Source organism: Pan troglodytes, chromosome 4, assembly GCF_028858775.2.
Source record: "Pan troglodytes isolate AG18354 chromosome 4, NHGRI_mPanTro3-v2.0_pri, whole genome shotgun sequence".
NCBI classification, from domain to species: Eukaryota; Metazoa; Chordata; class Mammalia; order Primates; family Hominidae; genus Pan; species Pan troglodytes.
Window position 1 is genome coordinate 175632697 of NC_072402.2, and position 20558 is coordinate 175653254.

At 47.6% G+C, this 20558-nt stretch overlaps 1 pseudogene; it reads left to right on the forward strand.

The window, feature by feature from the left end:
- Positions 1-475: 475 nt before the first annotated feature.
- LOC471764 (NAD(P)H-hydrate epimerase-like) lies at positions 476-2921 on the forward strand (annotated as a pseudogene).
- The last annotated feature ends 17637 nt before the right edge of the window (positions 2922-20558 follow it).

Consider the following 20558-nt stretch of genomic DNA (forward strand, 5'->3'; position numbering starts at 1 on the left):
CAGCCTCTGGCTTCCCGTTGGCCATGGAGAGGAGGAAAGGCAGGGAGCAGTGCGCCTCCCCCCTTCTGACCTGTGCTTATTCTCCAGCAGCAGACACCTGGCGCTGCTGGCCTTCCTTTTCTCGTGAGATAGGAGGCATCTGTTTTTCTCTTTCTTCGTGAAAGACAGAGAGGAGAGCAGCCAGGCCAGAATGGGGGATTGCGGGGGGCGTGGAGAACTGGGCTGAGGGTGTTTCGGGCTTGCTAGGCAAAGGGCTTGAGTGTCTGTCCAATTGATTTAGATCGAGGTCAGAAGATATTCTCTGTTAAGGGCCAGACAGTAAACATTTTAGGCTCTGTGGACTATACAGTCTCTATCGTAACTCCTCAGCCCTGCTGTTATAGTAGGAAAGCACCCAGAGACAATATGTAATCAAATGGAGTGGCTATGTACCAATAAAACTTTATTTATAAAAACATGGGGGCCGGGTGTGGTGGCTCATGCCTGTAATCCCAGCACTTTGGGAGGCTGAGGCGGGCGGATCACGAGGTCAGGAGATCGAGACCAGCCTGGCCAACATAGTGGAACCCCGTCTCTACTAAAAATACAAAAAATTAGCCGAGCATGGTGGTGGGCGCCTGCGGGAGGCCGAGGCAGGAGAATCGCTTGAACCAGGGAGGCGGAGGTTGCAGCGAGCTGAGATCGCGTCACTGCACATCAGCCTGGGTGACAGTGCGAGACTGTCTCAAAACAAACAAACAAACAAGCAAGCAAGCATGGGTCCGCGGGTCGTAGTTCGCTGACCACTGATTTGGACGGTGGTGGTGCCTACAGGTTTTTCCAATCAGATGCAACAGCTGAGGCTGGGGGCCGTGGCTCACGCCTGTAATCCCCGTGTTTTGGAAGGCCGAGGCGGGAGGATCACTTGAGCCCAGAAGTTTATCAGCAGCCTGGGCAACACACAAGACTTCTGTCTCAACAACAACAACAACGACATTAAAGAAAGAAAAAATGATGCGCCGGGGTCGCGTCGGGCTGGGCCGGGGCGCGCCGTGCGAGCCGGATGTCCGGCCTGCGGGCGCTGCCGGGCTCGGGCTGCTGGCTGCGGCTCGCGCCTGCGCGAATCAAAAGCCAGACCAGCGCCTGCCGCTCGGGACCCACCTAGTGGGGACCGCAGCGGCTGAACTCGGGTGGCCGCTGGGACTCAGCGGTCATGGCGAGCATAGCGGTGAAGCACCTGAGCCAGGAGGAAGCCCAGGCCGTGGACCAGGAGCTATTCAACGAGTACTAGTTCAGCGTGGACCGACTTGTGGAGCTGGCCGGGCTGAGCTGTGCCGCAGCCATCGCCGAGGCATATTCCCCCACGTCCATGTCCAGGAGCTCCACTACTGTCCTGGTCATCTGTGGCCCGGGGAATAATGGAGGAGATGGTCTGGTCTGTGCTCCGCACCTCAAACTCTTTGGCTAACCAGCCAACCCTCTATTACCCCAAAAGGCCTAACAAGCCCCTCTTCATTGCGTTGGTGACCCCGCGTCAGAAAATGGACATCCCTTTCCTTGGGGAAATGCGCTCAGAGCCCGTGATGATTGAGCTGTATGAGCTGGTGGTGGATGCCATCTTCGGCTTCAGCTTCGAGGGTGATGTTCGGGAACGTTCCACAGCATCCTGAGGGTCCTGAAGGGATTCACCGTGCCCACTGCCGGCATCAACATTCCCTCAGGATGGGATGTGGAGAAGGGAAACTCTGGAGGGATCCAGCCAGACTTGCTCATCTCCCTCACAGCACCCAAAAAGTCTGCAACCCAGGTTACCCGGTCGCCACCATTACCTGGGGGGTCGTTTTGTGCCACCTGCTCTGGAAAAGAAGTAGCAGCTGAACCTGCCCCCTACCCTGACACCAAGTGTGTGTATGGCCCGCAGTGAGGGAAGGTGGGTGGGTATTCTTCCCAATAAAGACTTGAAATCGCCCCCTCAGAAAAGAAAGAAAGAAAGAGAGAGAAAGAAAGCGAGAGAAAGGAAAAAATGTGAATTAAAAAAGAAAAACATCACGCCATTGCACACCAGCCTAGTTGACAGAGCAAGACTCCATCTCGAACAAAAAGAAAAAAATTAAAAAGAAGCAACCGATGGGATCCACTTCCAACACTGCATTCCGCAAATATTCTGTATGTATACGCAGTACACAATGCTATCCTTCCCGTTTTTTCCACCTTTTTCTTAGGAAGTGTCCATGCTCTCTTCACAGAAATAGTAGCATACTACGCACAGCATTCTGCATTTTGCTTTTTAACATTTTTTAAAAGTAATTTCAGTTTTTATTTTGGATTCAGAGAGGCCATGTGCAGTTTGTTACCGGGGTATATTGCGTGATGCTGAGGTTTGGGGTATAATTGTTCCCATCGCCCAGGTACTCAGTATAGTACCCAACAGTTCGTTTTTCACTACTCATCCCCTTTCTCTCCTCTCACGTTGGCCAGGCTGGTCTTGAACTCCTGACCTTAGGTAATCCACCTGTCTCGGCCTCCCAAAATGCTGGGATGACAGGCGTGAACCACAGCGCCCGGCCTAGCTCCTACTTCTAAGTGAGAACCTGCAGTGTTTGGTTTTCTGTCCCTGTATTAATTGGCTTAGGATGATGGCCTCCAGCTGCGACCATGTTGCTGCAAGGACATTATTTCGGGTTTTTTGGCTGCACAGTATTCTGTGGTGAATGTGTGCCACATTAAAAAAAATTATTTTTACTTATTAAATGTTTCATATCTTCATTTTATTTTTTTTCTCTTTTTCTCCCCCTCAAGTTGAACTTCATTTTCTTTATCCAATCCACCACTGATGGGCACCTAGGTTGATTCTGTGTCTTTGCTGTTGTGAACATTGCTGTGATAAACATACATGTGCCTGTGTCTTTTTGGTAGAAAAATCTGTTTTATTTTTAATATATATCTACTAATGGGATTGCTGGGTCAAATGGTAGCTCTGTTTTTTGTTTGTTTGTTTTTGTTTTTGTTTTTGGAGACAGAGTTTTGCTTTTGTTGCCCAGGCTGGAGTGCAGTGGCACAATCTCAGCTCCCCTCAATCTCCACCTCCCAGGTTCAAGCGATTCTCCTGCCTCAGCCTCCCGAGTAGCTGGGATTACAGGTATGCGCCACCACGCCCAGCTAATTTTGTATTTTTAGGAGAGATAGGGTTTCTCCATGTTGGCCTGGCTAGTCTCGAACTCCCGATCTCAGGTGATCCACCTGCCTCGGCCTCCCAGAGTGCTGTGATTACAGGCGTGAGCCACCACGCCCGGCCTGTAGCTCTGTTTCAAGTTCTTTGAGAAACCTCCTAACTACTTTACACAGTGGCGGGATGAATTGACATTGCCAGCAGCAGTGTATTAGCATTCTCTTTTCTCCACAGCGTTGCCAGCAGCTGCTGTTTTTGACTTTTTAATAATGGCTGTTCTGACTGGTGTGAGGTAGTATCTCACTGTGGTTTTGATTTACGTTTCTCTAATGATTAGTGATGCTGAACATTTTTTCATATGCTGGTTGGCTACTTGTTGGCATCTTCTTTTGAGAAATGTCTGTTCATGTCTTTTACCCGTTTTTAAATGGGATTATTTGGTTTTTGCTTGTTCAATTGTTGAAGTTCCTTATATATTTTGGATATTAGACCTTTGTCAGGTGCATAGTTTGCAAATATTTCTTCTATTCTGTAGGTTGTCTATTTATTCTGTTGATAGTTACTATTACTGTGCAGAAGCTCTTTAGTTTAATTAGGCCCCACTTGTCAAATTTTGTTTTTGTTGCCATTGCTTTTGAGGACTTAGTCATAAATTCTTTCCCAAGGCTGATGTCCAGAATGGTGTTTCCTAGGTTTTCTTCTTGGATTCTTATAGTTTCAGGTCTTACATTTAAATCTTTAATCCATCTTGAGTTGTTGTTGTTATTATTATTATTATTATTATTATTGAGACAGAGTCTTGCTCTGTTGCCCAGGCTGGAGTGTAGTGGCACAATGTCAGCTCACTGCAACCTCTGCCTCCCGGGTTCAAGTGATTCTCCTGCCTCAGCCTCCCGAGTAGCTGGGATTACAGGCACACATCACCATGCCCGGCTAATTTTTTGTATTTTTTTGTAGAGACAGGGTTTCACCATGTTGGCCAGGCTGGTCTCGAACTCCTGACCTCAAGTGATCTGCCCACCTCAGCCTCGCAAAGTGTTGGGATTACAGGCATGAGCCACCTTGCCCAGCCTTGAGTTAATTTTTGTATATGGTGAAAGAAAGTTGGTCCAGTTTCGATCTTTGGCATATGGCTAGCCAGCTATCCCAGCACCATTTATTGAATAGGGAGTCCTTTCCCTATTGCTTGTTTTTGTTGACTTTGTCAAAGATCAGATGGCTGTAGGTGTGTGGCTTTATATCTAGGCTCTCAGTCCTGTTCCATTGGTCTATGTGTCTGTTTTTGTACCAGTACCGTGCTGTTTTGGTTACTGGAGCCTTATAGTATAGTTTGAAGCTGGGTAATGGGAAGCCTCCAGCTTTATTCTTTTTGCTTAGGATCGCTTTGGCTATTTGGGATCTTTTTTGGTTCCAGATGAATTTTTAAATAGTTTTTTTTCTAGTTCCGTGGAAAATGACATTAGTAGCTTGACAGGAAGAGCACTGAATCTGTAGATTGCTTTGGGCAGTGTGACCATTTTAATGGTATTGATTCTTCCAATTCTTGGGCATGGAATGTTTTCATTTGTTTGTGTCCTGTATGATTTCTTTCAGCAGTGTTTTGTAGTTCTTCCTGTAGAGATGTGCCTGCTTCCCCTTCGCCTTCTGCCATGATTATAAGTTTCCTGAGGCCTCCTCAGCCATGCTTACTGTACAGCCTGCAGAGCTGTGAGCCTATTGAATCTCTTGTCTTTATAAATTACCCAGTCTCAGACAGTACAGGGTGAGAACGGATTAATACAGAAAATATATGTTGAAATCCTCGCTACTTGAGAGGCTGAGATGGAAGGATTGCGTGAGTCTAGCAGTTCAAGGCTACAGTAAGCCATGATCACACCATTATGTAACTGAACAGAAGGTGAGTTGCTTGCCATATGCAGAGTCCAATTAACGAGATCAAGATCTGGTAGAAATAAGATGATTTATTCCAAAGCTAGCTTAGGGGAAGAGGCACAGGCATCCTGCCTTTAAATGTGCCACTTCACCTTTGGAGCAGAAAGCAGGAACTTTTAAAAGGCCTGGAAGGAAGTGAGCAAGGTAGGGGGTCCTTATCTGCCAGCAGTAGAGCTGGTGACTGCTGGCATCTTCGTGGGCAGGCTGGTATCTCTCAAGGCAACCTCTTTAGGGTGAGAGTTTCTTAGCAGGAATGCTTCAGTTTGCAAATCAACTGTTAACTCTTGAGAGTTCCATCTTGGAGTCCAGTTAGATAAACTTGCCCGTAGGGAGTCTGGTGAAAGGGAGATAGAAGGCTATATTTGTGGGTTTTTTTGTTTTGCTTTGTTTTGTTTTGTTTTTGAGATGGAGTCTCCCTCTGTCACCCAGGCTGGAGTGCAGTGGCACAATCTTGGCTCACTGCAACCTCCGCCTCCCAGGCTCAAGCGATTCTCCTGCCTCAGCCTCCTGAGTAGCTGGGATTACAGGCGCCAACCACCACGCCCAGCTACTTTTTGTATTTTTAGTAGAGATGGGGTTTCACCATATTGTCCAGGCTGGTCTCGAACTCCTGACCTCAAGCGATCCGCCTGCTTTGGCCTCCCAAAGTGCTGGGATTACAGGCGTGAGTCACTGCACCCAGCCTATATTTCCATTTCTAAAAGGCTAAGTAGAAAGTGGGCAACCGGGGGAAAGAGAAAAGAAGAGAGAGGAAAAATTAAACTACCCCCTAGAAAAATGGGGGTACTCAGTTACATTTCCCCACTGACAAATTCCATTCCATTTCTATGGGATCTGGGTACCATATTCATTCTGGCTACTTCCTGCTGAAAGGGAGCATAGCCTTTGGACATCGGAATGGAACTGATGTATTTGGAGTTGTGAATATTCATGAGTACTTGGGCTTGCAGATGATGTTTGTTGGAGCAATATGGTGCGAGGTCTCGAGAGCCTCTGAGAGAATGCCTGTCTTGCATTCCTATACAGGGGGTGCAACAGCAGTGGACCCTACAACAGAGGGATATGCCCATCTCTGCAATCAGGGCCAATGTTACAAGCAGCTTTGCCACCAGGATGGTTCTGACCTGGACCAGGATGCCAACCGCTGGTCTAGCAACAGCGTGGGGTCAGACACACCTTTGATTTGTTGGTGCATGTTTCACATGGCTATCCGAGGCACTTCCTGAATTCTTAATTATCATGCAGGTTCACCACTGCCAATTGTAACTGGATATGATGACAGGTTGGTTGGGTATATATATTTGACAGGCTACAAAAAGAGCTATGAATCCTCATGAAAGTGTCTCGTTTTTGAGAAAGGATCAGCTTAAATAGCTGTGTCTCATCCAGAAGGTGGCATTGGAGATGGGCTAGGCCTCTGCATGTGATGAAGGCAAACAGATTTTTAATAGGAGGTGTTTCCATGGAAACAGAAGAAAAACAAAGGTTAATGTTGGGCAGTTTATCCAGATGTTAGGCTCAAAGCATCCTTAATTACAGAGGAGGAAGGCAGTGGCAGTCTGACACGTTTTTCTCACCTGTATTGCAAAGAATAATATAGTAGTAATTTCACTGAGTCCAACTCAGAAAAATGGAAGAAAAATTTAGAAGGATTAATTTGGGATTGTATCCTGGGAAGAATTCAGGATTTAGTCCAAATTGCAGAAAATAATAAAAGCTCAAAAACAGTAGACAAGACTAGAATCTAACAACAGGTATACTATAGTTTTTTCTGAAACATAATTTTTCTCTCTCCAGTTCCCATTTTTACTAAAGACAAATCATAGTAGGACAAATTTATTTGAAAAATAACTTTTAGGGCCAGGCGTGGTGGCTCATGCCTGTAATCCCAGCACTTTGGGAGGCTGAGGTGGGTGGATCACGAGGTCAGCAGATCGAGACCATCCTGGCTAACGCAGTGAAACCCTGTCTCTACTAATAATACAAAAAATTAGCCGGGCGTGGTGGCAGGCACCTGTAGTCCCAGTTACTCGGGAGGCTGAGGCAGGAGAATGGTGTGAACCTGGGAGGCGGAGCTTGCAGTGAGCAGAGATCGCGTCACTGCACTCCAGCCTTGGCGACAGAGCAAGACTCTGTCTCCAAGAAAAAAAAAAAAAAAGAAAAAGAAGTTTTAGTCTTGCAATACTTGGCCTGAGTATTTGCATAAAGTATAGCAAGAATAATTATTTGTCATATCGGCTTTTTTAAAAATTGGCTTTACTGGAACTTTGTTTTATAAGGAATCTCAGATTAAGACTTTTTAAAGCCTTGAGTCCAGCCGTGAATTTATCTGTGCCTGCAAATGCTATAGGAACTGGGTGAATTCCTCTCCTCAAGGTCCCAAGATAACTTGGGGTTCCTGGGCCTGTCAGAAAGTGACACTCTTGGCCAGGCACGGTGGCTCACGCCTGTAATCAGAGAACTTTGGGAAGCCAAGGCGGGTAGATCACGAGGTCAGGAGTTCGACACCAGCCTGGCCAAGATAGTGAAACCCCATCTCTGCTAAAAATACAAAAATTTGCCAGGCATGGTGGCGTGAGCCTGTCCCAGCTACTTGGGAGGCTGAGGCAGGAGAATCGCTTGAACCCGGGAGGCAGAGGTTGTGGTGAGCCAAGATTGTGTCACTGCACTCCAGCCTGGTGACAGAGCGAGACTCTATTTCAAAAAAAAAAAAAAAAAGTGATACTCTTTACTTACCATGGGTCAGGAAATGCTGTACAGGGACTATGTTGACAAGGTATGAGACCAGCTTTTCCAAGGGGCTTTATAGGCTCTGTAAATCAACTTTCATTCCTTAAAGCAGTCTGTTTATACCTGAAAGTAGCCATTCCAGTCAAAGCCTTGGTAAAGTGTCTCCAGTGGTGTCCTGTTACAAAGAAAACAGATTTGGGCCAGGCACGGTGGCTCACGCCTGTAATCCCAGCACTTTGGGAGGCTGAGGAGGGCAGATCACTTGAGGTCAGGAGTTTGAGACCAGCCTGTCCAACATGGTGAAACCCTGTCCCTACTAAAAATACAAAAATTAGCCAGGCGTGGTGGTGCACACCTGTAATCCCAGCTACTTGGGAGGCTGAGGCAGGAGAATCGCTTGAACCTGGGAGGCGGAGGTTGCAGTGAGCCCAGATGGCGCCACTGCACTCCAGCTGGGCCAACAGAGCGAGACTCCATCTCAAAAAACAAAAAAAAAAAAAAAAAAGAGAAAAAACAGATTTGTATTGACCTTATGCAAATAACTATACTGCCATAAATTAAGTATACTTACAAATACTGACACCTAGCCAACCCCATGTTGGTCTTGAACTCATGAGCTCAAGTGATCTGCCTACCTCGGCCTCCCAAATGCTGGCATTATAGGCGTAAGCCCCTACACCCAGCCTAGGTTTAAGCACTTGATATTACAAAATAGAATCCCAGGTCATTATAAGTAAAAGGGAAACATCTTTAATCACTGACAGAGGGAATACTCAGTTCTGAATGGGACCCAGTAAAGACAGCATGAGGCCAGCTGAATCTGTCTTTTTTCTCTTCCCCCCTTTTTTTGGTCATTTATTCAAAAGGCAAACAAAAATCTTTCATTATCTTTTTTTTTTTTTTTGAGACAGAATCTCACTCTGTCACCTAGGCTGGCATGCAGTCACACGATCTTGGCTCACTGCAACCTCCATCTCCTGGGTTCAAGTGATTCTCCTGCCTCAGCTTCCCAAGTAGCTGGGATTACAAGTATGCACCATTACACCCGGCGAATTTTTGTATTTTTACTCGAGACAAGGTTTTGCCATGTTGGCCAGGCTAGTCTTGAACTTCTGGCCTCAAGTGATCCACCCACCTTGGCCTCCTAAAGTGCTGGGATTACAGGCGTGAGCCACCATATACAGCCAAAAATCTTTTATTATCTTTTAATATTGCACTAAAATCTTGTTCAAAAGAGAAAGCCAAATTTCACCTTTGCATTAGCATACTATTAATGTTAAACCTGATTCTTTTGTTTTGTTTTTTTTTTGAGATGAAGTCTCACTTTTGTCCCCCAGGCTGGAGTGCAATGGCGTGATCTCGGCTCACCGCAACCTCCGCCTCCTGGATTCAAGTGATTCTCCTGCCTCAGCCTCCCAAGTAGCTAGGATTACAGGCGCCTGCCACCACACCTGGTTAATTTTTGTATTTTTAGTAGAGAAGGGGTTTCACCATGTTGGCCAGGCTGGTCTTGAACTCCTGACCTCAGGTGATCCACCTGCCTCAGCCTCCCAAAGTGTTGTGATTACAGGTGTGAGCCACCACGCCTGGCTAAACCTGATTTGTTTTTTTGAGACGGAGTCTCACTCTGTCGCCCAGGCTGGAGTGCAGCGGCGTGATCTCAGCTCACTGCAAGCTCCGCCTTCCAGGTTCACGCCATTCTCCTGCCTCAGCCTCCTGAGTAGCTGGGACTACAGGCGCTCACCACCAAGTCTGGCTAATTTTTTTTGTATTTTTAGTAGAGACGGGGTTTCACTGTGTTAGCCAAGATGGTCTGGATCTCCTGACCTCATGATCCACCCGCCTTGGCTTCCCAAAGTGCTGGGATTACAGGCGTGAGCCACCATGCCCAGCCCTGTAAACCTGATTCTTAATAAAACCTTATAGACAAATCTATCCAATCCTAATTAGTTTGACCATAATGTAACATTTCCATAAGCCTTTTATAGCCCTTTACAAGTTTCTGTTAAACAGCAGCTCAATTCAAGAACACCTTGTTATTCAGACACATGGGCCCAGTTTTGGCCCTGCATCAATATACTCTTTTTTTTTTTTTTTTTTTTAAGACGGAGTCTCGCTCTGTCACCCAGGCTGGAGTGCATTGGTGCCATCTTGGTTCACTGCAACCTCTGCCTCCTGGGTTCAAGTGATTTTCCTGCCTCAGCCTCCCGAGTAGCTGGGATTACAGGCACCTGCCACCATACCATTTTTAGTAGAGACGGGGTTTCATTCTGTTGGCCAGGCTGGTTTCGAACCCTGATCTCAAGTGATCCGCCCACCTCGGCCTCCCAAAGTGCTGGGATTACAGTCAAGAGCCACCATATCTGACCAATGTACTTTTATTTCAATATTCAACCTACAGAAAAACAAAATAATCTCCTCAAAATCTTAGCCAACTTGCTCAAACCCACAGAATTTTCTTTACAAGATCAATCCTTCAGAAATCCTTTACGACTTATCTAAATCTTCAATTTTGTCCCATTACTCTTTTAGATTAGACAATCCTTAAGAACTTCTGAATTAGACAAAATCATATTCCCTTGAACAAAAAATATATTTTCATATCTTACAATCTTTTACCAAAAACACATTCTACCTTCCTTATGCACCTTGCGTGTAAAACCTGTTTCTCTGGTAGTCTCAAGCATGTGTTACAATGTGAACTCTCAGCAGCTTTTACTTTTTGATGAAAATCCTCGTAGGTAAGCAATGTTAACCATGTATCAGGTTGTATATTAAAAGTCATAGAAGCAGTTTATGGCCTTAAAGTATCTAGCAGATAGTACCCGGCCTGCCTAATTTTGACCAAATGTATACATTTATTTTTTATTTTTTTGAGACAAAGTTTCACTCTTGTTGCCCAGGCTGGAGTGCAATGGCGTGATCTCGGCTCACCGCAACCTCCGCCTCCCAGATTCAAGTGATTCTCCTGCCTCAGCCTCCCGAGTAGCTGGGATTACAGGCATGCGCCACCACACCCGGCTAATTATGTATTTTTAGTAGAAACCGGCTTTCTCCATGTTTGTCAGGCTGGTCTGAAACTCCTGACCTCAGGTGATCCCCTCGCCTCGGCCTCCCAAAGTGCTGGGATTGCAGGCATGAGCCACTGTGCCTGACTTTTTTTTTTTTTTTTTGAGACAGAGTTTTGCTCTGTCACCCAGCCTGGAGTGCAGTGGCACGATCTTGGCTCACTGCAACCTCCACCTCGCAGGTTCAAGCGATTCTTCTGGCTTAGCCTCCTGTAGCTGAGTAGCTGGGATTATAGGTATGTGCCACCACGTCTGACTAATTTTTGCATTTTTAGTAGAGACAAGGTTTCACTATGTTGGTCAGGCTGGTCTCGAACTCCTGACCTCAGGTGATCCACCCACCTTGGCCTCCCAAAGTGCTGGGATTACAGGCATGAGCCACTGTGTCTGGCCCAAATGTATAAATTTTGAAGATGTTTTTATTTTACTTTATCAAGAATCTTTAAACACATGACCTAAAAGGCATTAATGTTTCTATCTTACTTTTTTTTTTTTGAGACGGAGTCTCTGTCGCCCAGGGTGGAGTGCAGTGGTGCGATCTTGGCTCACTGCAAGCTCTGCTTCCCAGGTTCAAGTGATTCTCCTGCCTCAGCCTCCCCACTAACTAGGATTACAGACGCCTGCCATCACACCCGGCTAATTTTTGTATTTTTAGTAGAGATGGGGTTTCACCCTATTGGCCAGGCTGGTCTCCAACTCCTGACCACAAGTGATCCACCTGCCTTGGCCTCCCAAAGTACTGGGATTACAGACATGAGCCACCACGCCCAGCCTAAAGTTTCTATTTTTCTGACAACATATGTTTGATTTAAGCGATTATTATTATTATTTTTGAAATGGAGTTTGGCTGTGTCGCCCAGGCTGGAGTGCAGTGGCATGATCTTGGCTCACTGCAACCTCTGCCTCCTGGATTCAAGCAATTCTTCTCTCTCAGCCTCTCAAGTAGCTGGGATTACAGGTGCCCACCACCACGCCCAGTTAATTATTGCATTTCTAGTAGAGACGGGGTTTCGCCATGTTGGCCAGGCTGGTCTTGAGCTCCTGACCTCAGGTAATCCACCTGCCTCAGCCTCCCAAAGTGCTGGAATTACAGGCGTGAGCCACCATGGCTGGCCTAGCTGTTTTATTCTTTTTATTTTCCTTTTTTTTAGAGAAGGGGTCTCACTATGTTGCCCAGGCTGGTCTTGAACTCCTGGGCTCAAGTGAGCCTCCCACCTTGGCCTCCCAAAGTGTTGAGATTACAGGCAGGAGCCCAGCCTGTTTTTATTAAATGTCTTATTTATCAAAAATTTCACAAAGATCATTCTGTTTGGATCAAAATTTTGCATTATAGTTTTATAACTCTTATGCAAACTTTTTTTTTTTTTTTTTTTTTTTAATGGAGTCTCACTCTGTCGCCCAGGCTGGAGTGTAGTGGTTTGATCTCGGCTCACTGCAAGCTCCGCCTCCCGGGTTCACGCCATTCTCCTGCCTCAACCTCCCAAGTAGCTGGGACTACAGGCGCCCACCACCACGCCCGGCTAATTTTTTGTGTTTTTAGTAGAGATGGGGTTTCACCATGTTAGCCAGGACGGTCTCGATCCACCCACCTCAGCCTCCCAAAGTGCTGGGATTACAGGCGTGAGCCACCGTGCCCGGCTTTATGCAAAATTTTTACACCTAATAACATCTGGCAGAGATCAACATGAAACCACTTGATCAATGAATCCAAACGAAAATGTATGTTGACAATTCTTAAGACATTTCTAATATTATTTTGCCAATAATTTTAAGGCCAGCTTATTTTTTATTTTTATTTTTTATTTTTTTTTTCTTTTTTATTGATCATTCTTGGGTGTTTCTCGCAGAGGGGGATTTGGCAGGGTCACAGGACAATAGTGGAGGGAAGGTCAGCAGATAAACAAGTGAACAAAGTTCTCTGGATTTCCTAGGCAGAGGACCCTGCGGCCTTCCGCAGTGTTTGTGTCCCTGGGTACTTGAGATTAAGGAGTGGTGATGACTCTTAACGAACATGCTGCCTTCAAGCATCTGTTTAACAAAGCACATCTTGCACCGCCCTTAATCCATTCAACCCTGAGTGGATACAGCACATGTTTCAGAGAGCACAGGGTTGGGGGTAAGGTCACAGATCAACAGGATCCCAAGGCAGAAGAATTTTTCTTAGTACAGAACAAAATGAAAAGTCTCCCATGTCTACCTCTTTCTACACAGACACGGCAACCATCCGATTTCTCAATCTTTTCCCCACCTTTCCCCCCTTTCTATTCCACAAAACCGCCATTGTCCTCATGGCCCGTTCTCAATGAGCTGTTGAGTACACCTCCCAGATGGGGTGGTGGCCGGGCAGAGGAGCTCCTCACTTCCCAGTAGGGGCGGCCGGGCAGAAGCGCCCCTCACCTCCCGGACGGGGCGGCTGGCCGGGCGGGGGGCTGACCCCCCAACTCCCTCCCGGACAGGGCGGCTGGCCGGGCAGAGGGGCTCCTCACTTCCCAGTAGGGGCGGCCGGGCAGAGGCGCCCCTCACTTCCCCGACGGGGCGGCTGGCCCGGCGGGGGGCTGACCCCCCCACCTCCCTCCCGGAGGGGGCGGCTGGCCGGGCAGAGGGGCTCCTCACTTCCCGGTAGGGGCGGCCGGGCAGAGGCGCCCCTCACCTCCCGGACAGGGCGGCTGGCCGGGTGGGGGGCTGACCCCCCCACCTCCCTCCCGGACGGGGCGGCTGGCCGGGCAGAGGGGCTCCTCACTTCCCAGAAGGGGCGGCCGGGCAGAGGCGCCCCTCACCTCCCGGATGGGGCAGCTGGCCAGGCAGGGGGCTAACCCCCCCACCTCCCTCCCGGATGGGGCGGCTGGCCGGGCGGGGGGCTGACCCCCCCACCTCCCTCCCGGACGGGGCGGCTGGCCGGGCAGAGGGGCTCCTCACTTCCCAGTAGGGGCGTAGGCCAGCTTATTTTTTAAAGACTTTACTTAATTTATGAGTACTTCTTAACTTTAAGCCAATTTGGCACCTTGTGGCCACAACACGAAACAAAATGCCTGTACATACACATAAACACACACATACACACTCATGTAAAGCAGGCAGAAAACAAAATAGAGGAAGATAGAGCCTGGCTGGCTTCCACCTAGGAGCCAGGTTTTACAAGTGGGGTGAGAGAAAGAAAGGAGGGGAAGGAAAAAAGATAAAGCAACCAAAAGGAAACGCTGCAGCCACTATAGAATGTGGGGTCGCCATCCACACTGTTACTGTTTGTTGAAGAAGGGATCACGGCCCACACACAGGTCGCCATCCACACTGTTACTGTTTGTTGAAGAAGGGATCACGGCCCACACACAGAGTCATACATTCATACGTGCAAACAAACAGCGTACTTCCAAAGGAGTCCAATCAGAGAGGCTGGGTGGGGTCTTCAGTTTCCCTCCGCACTTCCAAATGACTCTGCGGACTGCTGAGTCCCATCCGAGTAGAGCTCTCTTGGCGCCCCACATGCAGACGAACGCAAATGCTCAAATGTTATCACTGACAGCCAAATCTTTCTTTTTTATTTTTTTGAGATGGAGTTCCGCTCTTGTTGCCCAGGCTGGAGTGCAGTGGCATGATCTTGGCTCACTGCAACCTCCGCCTCCCAGGTTGAAGCGATTCTCTGGCCTCAGCCTCCCAAGTAGCTGGAATCACAGGCGCCCACCACCCCGTCTGGCTAATTTTTGTATTTTTATTAGAGGCGGGGTTTAGCCATATTGGCCAGGCCGGTCTCGAACTGCTGACCTTAGGTGATCTGCCCGCCTTGGCCTCCCAAAGTGCTGGGATTTCAGGTGTGAGCCACTGCGCCCCGCCCAGCCAAATCTTAAGTAGAGCAGTGACACCCAAAACAAGGCAGAGGGCAGTCAGGTGCACTCCAACCAACTTAACCAGCTCCTAATGATGGTGGCTTCCCCCCCACCCCACAAAAAAAGTGAACAAAGAAAGTGAACTTTCTTTGAACCAGGGAAGCATTGAAGGCAGCCAACATTGTGCCAGGAGGCAAAAGGGAGGTTTCCCAAAAACAAAAGCATTTTTGGCCGCTTCTGAGAAGTTCCTTAACATCCCCATCATGGGGTCTGCTAGCCACGAGCGGCTGGTGCTCACAGGTGACCCGAGGCCTCACTCAGTAGTGAAAGCAGGTGGTCAAGCACAGGCCTGCCCGGAGCGCACAGCACTTCCCAGTCTGGGCCACCAGAACTGTAACCCAATAGCAGGTGAGTTGCTTGCTGCGTGCAGAGTTCAATTAGCAAAAGTGAGGTCTGATAGAAAGAAAGTAATGTATTATGAAGCTAGTTTAGGGGAAAAGGCACCACAAGCATCCTGCCTTTAAATATGCCACTTGGCCTTTGGAGCAAAAAGCAGGCACTTTTAAAAAGCAAGGGAGAAAGTGAGCAAGGTGGGGGGGGTCTCTGTGTTAACTTGGTGCCTTACCTACTGGGCCATTGTGCTGGTGACTGCTGCCATCTTTGTGGGCAAGCTGGTGTCTCTCAGGCAGCCTGCTATAGGGTGAGAGTTCCTTAGCCGGCATGCTTCAGTTTGCAAATCAACTGTTAACCCTTGGTTTGTTCTGTCTTGGAGCCCATAGTTAGATAAACTTTCCCTGGGAGGAGTCTGGTGACGGGGAGGTAGAAGGCTATATTTGTATTTCTAAAAGGCTAAGTAGGAAACGGGGAAGGGGGGGAACAAGAAAAGAAGAGAGAAAAAATAATTAAATCATTCCTTAGATAGAGGTACTCAGTTACAACTGCACTCCAGCCTGTGTGACAGAGTGAGACCCTGTCTCTAAAATTGTTTTCAATGAAGTATGGCAATGTGTGCTTGTAGTCCTGGCTACTCAGGGAGGCAAGATGGGAGGATTCCTTGTGCCCAGGAGTTCGAATCCAGCCTGGGCAACATATGGAGACCCTGTCTCCAAAACAAAACACAGAAAGAAAAAGAAAAAAGACGATGGCTCACGCCTGTAATCCCAGCACTTTGGGAGGCTGAGGTGGGTGGATCACCTGAGTCAGGTGTTTGAGACCAGCCTGGCCAACATGGTGAAACCCTGTCTCTACTAAAAATACAAAAATTAGCCAGGCGTGGTGGCGCACACCTGTAATCCTAGCTACTTGGGAGGCTGAGGCACAAGAATCACTTGAACCCCGGAGGCGGAGGTTGCAGTGAGCTGAGATTGTGCCACTGCACTCCAGCCTGGGTGACAGATCGAGACTTTGTCTCAAAAAAAAAAAAAAAAAAAAAGGCCGGGAGCGGTGGCTCACACCTGTAATCCCAGCACTGTGGGAGGCTGAGGCAGGCAGATCAAGAGGTCAGGAGATCGAGACGATTCTGGCTAACATGGTGAAACCCTGTCTCTACTAAAAATACAAAAAAATTAGCCGGGTGTGGTGGCAGATGCCTGTAGTCCCAGCTACTTAGAAGGCTGAGGCAGGAGAATGGTGTGAACCTGGGAGGCAGAGCTTGCAGTGAGCCGAGATCGTGCCACTGCATTCCAGCCTGGGCAACAGAGCAAGACTCTGTCTCAAAAAAAAAAAAAAGAAGAAAAAAAGTTGAAATTTATCAACTGCCTTGTTAGTAGGTATTGATAAGACTGGTATCTTTTCTCATTTTATCTATTTATGTAATGAATTATATTAATTGAGTTTCTAATATTAAACCATCCTTGCCTTTCTGGAATAAGTCCACTTGAATATCATTTTAAATTATATTTAAGTGCTATTGGATTGCTGTTGAGATATAGGAAAAGCCAAAGTGTTATTCCTAGTCTCTCACTCAACAGTCAATACACCTGTGACCCCAGATGTGTGTATTTTCCCTCTACACAGCAAGCAAGCAATTCTCTGTCAGACACCTGCTGTGTGTCCTCTAATTCAGTTTAACTCTAACAGTATTTACCTGACATTAGTGTCGGATCCCACACATTGAGGGCTCAGTCCCACAAGACTGTCCCCCACTTCAGATGTCAGTTGCAAGTCCAGACCTTTGGAACTTCTGACCAACTGGCTATACATTGGGGTTCCCATGACCCCTCCTCAGGTTTTATTAATTTGCTAGAGAAGCTCCCAGAACTCAGGCAAACACTTACATTTACCCATTTACTATAAAGGATATCACACAGGCCGACAGAAGAGATGCATAGAGCGAGGTATGGAGAAAGGAGTGTGCCACCCTGCAGGAACCTCCACGTGTTTGGCTAGCTGGGAGCCCCCTGAATCCCGTTTTTTGGGGTTTTAATGGAAGCATGATTGATTAAATCACTGGCCACTGGTGATCAGCTTAACCTTCAGCCCCTCTCCCTTCCTGGGAGGTTGGGGGCGGGGCAGGGGCGGGGTAGAGGGTGGGGCGTGGAGCTGAAAATCCCAGTCCTCTAAATGTGCCTTGGTCTTTCCAGTGACCTGCCCACCTCCTGAAGCTACCTAGGGGTCCCCCAGCCAGCAGTCATCTCATTAGCATATCAAAGACACTCTTACCTCTCTGGAGATTCCTCAGGTTTTAAGAACAATGTATCAGGAAGTGGAGAGGAAGACTATTTGTGGAGCTCAGGGGAAAAGGCCAGATTAGAGAAAGAGATTTGAATCATTTTCATAAAGGTAGGATTTCATGCCAGGAAACTGGATGAGCTCACCTAGGGGTGGAATGTAGACAGAGAAGGCAGAAGACCCAGGACCCAGCACTATTTCAAGGTTCATCCTCTGGGGGCATGCCAGCAGCTGTGCCAACAGGAAAAGGCTACCTGGGGGTCAGGCATGTTCAACATGAAGGCTCCATCTTCCCTTTTCTTCGTCAGGCACGTGTACAGTAAGGAGCAGACAACATGGTGCTCTCCAGGTAGGAAGCTCATTTGCATAATAAAACATTACAGTGGGGTGGACACTAAACGTCACACCTGGTCCAGCCAATCTTTGGGCCCTATGTAAATCAGACACCACATCCTCAAGCTCGTGTATGAAACCCGGTGCATTGCACCACTAACCAGAAGAGCCACTCAGCGGCCTCTGTCTCTCTGCAGGAGAGAACTATTCTTCTTTCTCTTTCTTTTGCCTATTAAACCTCCACGCTCTTTCTTTGTTTTTGTTTTTGTTTTTTTTTTTTGAGACAGAGTCTCACTCTGTCACCCAGGCTGGAGTGCAATGGAGCAATTTCGGCTCACTGCAACCTCCACTTCCCGGGGTCAAGCAATTCTCCAGCCTCAGCCTCCCAAGTAGCTGGGATTACAGGTGCCCACCACCATGCCCGGCTAATTTTTTGTATTTTTAGTAGAGACAGGGTTTCACCATGTTGGTCAGGCTGGTCTCGAACTCCTGACCTTGGATGATCTACCCACCTCAGTCTGTCAAAGTGCAAAGTGCTGAGGTTATAGGTGTGAGCCACTGCGCTGGCTTGAACGTCTACACTTAAACTAAAAAAAAAAAAAAAAAAAGTTCATCCTCTGAGGGGGAACCAGCAAAAAAATATACGTATATAGAAAATTCCTTGGTAATGAAGAGGAAAGAGACACTAATACATGCTGCAGTGTAGCTGACCTTGAAAACACTACGGCAAGTGAAAGAAGCTAGACACAAAAGGCCACATATTATATGATTCCATTTATGTAAAATTTCCAGGCTGAGCGCGGTAGCTCATGCCTGTTATCCCAGCACTTTGGGAAGTGAAGGTGGGAGGATCACTTGCGCCCAGGAGTTCAAGACCAGCCTCAGCAACACCACCATCTCTACAAAAAAAAAAAAAAAAAAAGCTGGGCATGATGGCATGCATCTGTAGTCCTAGCTACTTGAGAGGCTGAGGAGGGAGGATTGCTTGAGCCTGGGAGGTCAAGGCTGCAGTGAGTTGTGATTCTGCCACTACACTCCAGCCTGGGCAACAGAGCGAGATCCTGTCTCAAAAAACATTTTTTGGCCGGGTGCTGTGGCTTGTGCCTGTAATCCCGGCACTTTGGGAGGCCGAGGCAGCAGATCACCTGAGGTCAGGAGTTTGAGACCAGCCTGACCAACATGGTGAAACCCCGTCTGTACTAAAAACACAAAAATTAGCCAGACATGTTGGCAGGTGCCTGTAATCCCAGCTACTTGGGAAGCTAAGGCAGGAGAATCGATTGAACCCCGGAGGCAGAGGTCACAGTAAGCTGAGATGGCGCCACTGCACTCCAGCCTGGATGACAGCACAAGACTCCATCTCAAAAACAAAAACCTTTTTTTTTTTTTTTTTTTTTTTTTTTTTTTGAGACGGAGTCTCGCTTTGTCGCCCAGGCTGGAGTGCAGTGGCACGATCTCGGTTCACTGCAAGCTCCGCTTTCCGGGTTCACGCCATTCTCCTGCCTCAGCCTCCCGAGTAGCTGGGACTACAGGCGCCCGCCGCTGCGCCCAGCTAATGTTTTGTATTTTTAGTAGAGACGGGGTTTCGCCGTGGTCTCGATCTCCTGACCTCGTGATCCGCTCTCCTCGGCCTCCCAAAGTGCTGGGATTACAGGCGTGAGCCACCGCGCCCAGCCCACAAAAACCATTTTTTAATATAAAATTTCCAGAATAGGCAAATCTATAGAGACAAAATAGACGAATGGTTGCCTAGGGCTCGGGGGAGTGTAGAGATGAGGAATGACTGATAACGAGTAAAGGATTTATTTTGTATGTGATGCAAGCACTCTAAACCTGTGAGGTGATGACTGCCCAGCTCCAAGTATGCTAAAACTATCGAATCGTGAACCCTAAGTGAATTTTGTGGTATGTTAATTATGTCTCAATAAAAACGTGGGGGACAAAAACAGAAGAAATGGCTAGAATGTAGAAAGATAATCTGGTGACTGTGGCATCCAAAGCTGCTTCCACCCTAGTGTGGAGTCCTGATAGGGAAGCCACACTGAGGAAGGGGTCCCAGGTGCGGGGGAACAACTGTTCCAAGAGACAGCTAATCACAGACAGCCTGCTGGCACAACATCCTGTTTCCAAATACCTTGCTCCTCATGTAGCCCCAGAAGTACAACTTCCTTCTGCACGTAGCTTCCTCCAGCATGACCCTATAAAACTTCCCTCCAGCCCTGCCTCTTTGCAGACAGCCCCTTCTCTGCTGTGCTGCCCACTGTAACCTTGCAATGTAGCTTTGAACTTTCTCAAATAAATCTGCCATTCTTTACCTATGACTGTCTCAGTAAATTCCTTTACTGCCTGTGACACCAGCCCCAGCCAGTTGCACCTGGTCAGGGTGCACTGGTCCCACCCATGAGAGGCCAGTTTTCACTTTTTTTGGCAAAATGGAGAAACATTAATTGGGGCCAAGAGTGCCTGTTGGAAACTCATTTCTTGACTAGCATTCTTATAAAAACAATTGTTTTTTAAAGACAGGGCCTCCCTCTGTCACCCAGGCTGGAGTGCAGTGGTGCAATCACAGATCCCTACAGCTTCAAACTCCTGGGCTCAAGTGATTCTCCTCCTGAGTAACTGGGACTACAGGTATGTGCCACCATGCCCAGGTAATTTTACAAAAATTTTTTTTTCATAAACCATAGTTTATACAATATCTTAGCTTACACTATTAACACTTTATTGAAAATATTTCTTTTTTTTTATTATTATCTTTTTTTTTTGAGATGGAGTCTTGCTCTGTCGCCCAGGCTGGAGTGCAGTGGTGCGATCTCGGCTCACTGCAAGCTCCACCTCCCGGGTTCACGCCATTCT